The 3,956-nt window shown below is 46.9% G+C and overlaps 1 pseudogene; it reads right to left on the reverse strand.

Moving 5' to 3' along the window:
* Positions 1 to 3,228: 3,228 nt before the first annotated feature.
* Positions 3,229 to 3,346, reverse strand: LOC124607803 (annotated as a pseudogene).
* Positions 3,347 to 3,956: the final 610 nt, after the last annotated feature.

A 3,956-nucleotide genomic window follows, 5' to 3' on the forward strand; every position in this document is an offset into this window, starting at 1 on the left:
ATTTGAAAACGTTATTAGTACTGTAAATAATCCGCCTCACCTGCTTGTGAAGCACTTCAAGTTTATTGCCGTCATCTGATATTTTTTCTTTAATCGCACTAAAACATTTACAGATACATATTCGCAGCTATATTGTTGCACGAAAAAGAAAACGCCTACAGCTGAATGAAAAATTTGGCTGTTGCGTTATACGCCACCATGCAGGGGAGAGATTCTTGCCGTCTAGCTGTAATTCGCTATTAGCCGCTCGGAAAGAGAACGAATCTTACTGGCTGCTAGCAGCTAATAGAGGGGGATGCGCAAACTGCTGAAACTTCGGAAATGACGCGGGCCATAGTTCAATATCGCAGATGGTATTATTAAACTGTACGGGAATATTCTTCTTGGAGATATAACTTACTGTAATTTCAGCTTTAGGGATACCAAATACCGGCAGCTTTAATTTTGCAAATGTTTAAGCAAATGTCTCGAAAGGTATAAAAAAAAATGGCTCTGAGCACTATGAGACTTAACTTCTGAGGTCATCAGTCCCCTAGAACTTAGAACTACTTAAACCTAACTACCCGAAGGACGTCACACACATCCATGCCCGAGGCAGGATTCGAACCTGCGACCGTAGCGATCGCGCGGTTCCAGACTGTAGCGCCTAGAACCGCTCGGCCACCCCGGCCGGCTGAAAGGTATCAAATCTAATCATGTGTGCACAGCAGTGACGCAACATCTCGGCAGTTTTTGTCCTGTGCCGACAAACAGAAAAGTTGATATGCCTTCACTAATGATTCCTGCGATACTTGGATACTGACCTCTAGCTCTCTAGGCGTACTGGCTATTTTTCTGAATAATAATAACCGCAAAACATAATACCGTACACGAATCAACACTATTTTTGCAACACCTTCTTTATTGCTACAGTTAACGACATTATTACGTAGCTAAAGATGACAACGAGCACAAGCATTCCATAACGGCCCGAAGTCAGCCGAACTTCAACGATCAGCATGACCCTCAAGTGGACGACAATTTAGTAGCGGTACAAGTTTCGTGAGATTATTTTCTCTCATCATTGTTGAAGGTGTTGCTAGGTTGTATCATTTATGTGAAAGGTTGCTGTGTCTGCCTTCAGATTAGGTTGTACGCTTAGATGTGTGGTATGACTCCTGTCTTTCTTTGAATTTTACTATATTTGCTGCCAAGGCCGTCAGAGGTCGCTCATTTTGCACTTACGTCCGCCAAATTCACTTTTCAGGTGTACCCCGCAGAGAAAACGTTTATTTACACAACGAATAACATTCTATTAATCTGCATGAATAGTAGTTATAAGTCATAAATTTGATGTCATAAATGAGCGAGATTCTCTACATTCCCTTAATATACACTCCTGGAAATTGAAATAAGAACACCGTGAATTCATTGTCCCAGGAAGGGGAAACTTTATTGACACATTCCTGGGGTCAGATACATCACATGATCACACTGACAGAACCACAGGCACATAGGTACAGGCAACAGAGCATGCATAATGTCGGCACTAGTACAGTGTATATCCACCTTTCGCAGCAATGCAGGCTGCTATTCTCCCATGGAGACGATCGTAGAGATGCTGGATGTAGTCCTGTGGAACGGCTTGCCATGCCATTTCCACCTGGCGCCTCAGTTGGACCAGCGTTCGTGCTGGACGTGCAGACCGCGTGAGACGACGCTTCATCCAGTCCCAAACATGCTCAATGGGGGACAGATCCGGAGATCTTGCTGGCCAGGGTAGTTGACTTACACCTTCTAGAGCACGTTGGGTGGCACGGGATACATGCGGACGTGCATTGTCCTGTTGGAACAGCAAGTTCCCTTGCCGGTCTAGGAATGGTAGAACGATGGGTTCGATGACGGTTTGGATGTACCGTGCACTATTCAGTGTCCCCTCGACGATCACCAGTGGTGTACGGCCAGTGTAGGAGATCGCTCCCCACACCATGATGCCGGGTGTTGGCCCTGTGTGCCTCGGTCGTATGCAGTCCTGATTGTGGCGCTCACCTGCACGGCGCCAAACACGCATACGACCATCATTGGCACCAAGGCAGAAGCGACTCTCATCGCTGAAGGCGACACGTCTCCATTCGTCCCTCCATTCACGCCTGTCGCGACACCACTGGAGGCGGGCTGCACGATGTTGGGGCGTGAGCGGAAGACGGCCTAACGGTGTGCGGGACCGTAGCCCAGCTTCATGGAGACGGTTGCGAATGGTCCTCGCCGATACCCCAGGAGCAACAGTGTCCCTAATTTGCTGGGAAGTGGCGGTGCGGTCCCCTACGGCACTGCGTAGGATCCTACGGTCTTGGCGTGCATCCGTGCGTCGCTGCGGTCCGGTCCCAGGTCGACGGGCACGTGCACCTTCCGCCGACCACTGGCGACAACATCGATGTACTGTGGAGACCTCACGCCCCACGTGTTGAGCAATTCGGCGGTACGTCCACCCGGCCTCCCGCATGCCCACTATACGCCCTCGCTCAAAGTCCGTCAACTGCACATACGGTTCACGTCCACGCTGTCGCGGCATGCTACCAGTGTTAAAGACTGCGATGGAGCTCCGTATGCCACGGCAAACTGGCTGACACTGACGGCGGCGGTGCACAAATGCTGCGCAGCTAGCGCCATTCGACGGCCAACACCGCGGTTCCTGGTGTGTCCGCTGTGTCGTGCGTGTGATCATTGCTTGTACAGCCCTCTCGCAGTGTCCGGAGCAAGTATGGTGGGCCTGACACACCGGTGTCAATGTGTTCTTTTTTCCATTTCCAGGAGTGTAGATAATCGACCTTTTCTGTTATCAGTACAATACTTTTGTCAGAACAGATAGTGCTCTGAAGTTGCTTACATAGAGGATATGATGTGGAAAGAAGTGATTAGGTTTAATTAGCACCTAAATTGGATTCATTCAATTTGAGTTGTTTTATTACTCCAAGAAAACCAAACTTGACATACTATGAGCATACTTTGCCTCAATTAACTATTCAATACACAAGAAATATTAAAACTAAACTCTGTCCAAACAGGCCTTGGAAGACCCAACGCAGCCGTATGATCGGCAGCCCACAGGCGTCACCGGACGCGGATATGGAGGGGCACGTGGTCAGCACATCGCTCTCCCGGCCGTATGTCAGTTTACGAGACCAGAGCCGCTACTCTTCAATCAAGTAGCTCCTCAGTTTCCTTCACAAGGGCTGAGTGTACCACGCTTGCCAACAGCGCTCGGAAGACCGGATGGTCACCCATCCAAGTACAAGCCCAGCCCGACAGCGCTTAACTTCGGTGATCTGACGGGAACCGGTGTTACCACTGCGGCAAGGCCGTTGGCACAAAAAAGATTAATGATGAATATAATCCCGTAAGGTGAATGCTTCATTTAACATTACACAGTGCTGATCGGAGGTAAGGAAGTGAGACTTATGTATGGATTCCAAAAGGAAACATTCATTTACTCAAACATCCACCAGTAGATCCCCGCTAAATTACAGATCTTTAGTATGTACCAGATGTTGGGGGACATGTAACTTGATGGCAGGATCTGATAGCGTTTGTACTCTGGTATACTGCACCTGTAAACCTAATATCGATGGTGCCCATAGAAAAGAACATATATATATATATATATATATATATATATATATATATATATATATATATATATATAAAGCGGCTACTTAAAAAGATGTGAACTTTCTATTGATGTAGTGTGAAACAAAATCCTAGCAATTATCTGCTCAAACTCCAAAAAAACAACGAACTATAAAGTAACTATCATGTGGCTGGGTCATGGCCCACAGCTAAAATATTGTACACAAAGAAAACCAAAAATGCAAGATTTCATATGCATATTGCTTGTCATGCTGCTTACTGTACACATGCAATCATTTTATTATGGTTCTAATGTAGTGTGAGACAGAGTACAGACCATGTGCTTGGCT

Source organism: Schistocerca americana, chromosome 3 (genome assembly GCF_021461395.2).
Source record: "Schistocerca americana isolate TAMUIC-IGC-003095 chromosome 3, iqSchAmer2.1, whole genome shotgun sequence".
Lineage (NCBI taxonomy): Eukaryota > Metazoa > Arthropoda > Insecta > Orthoptera > Acrididae > Schistocerca > Schistocerca americana.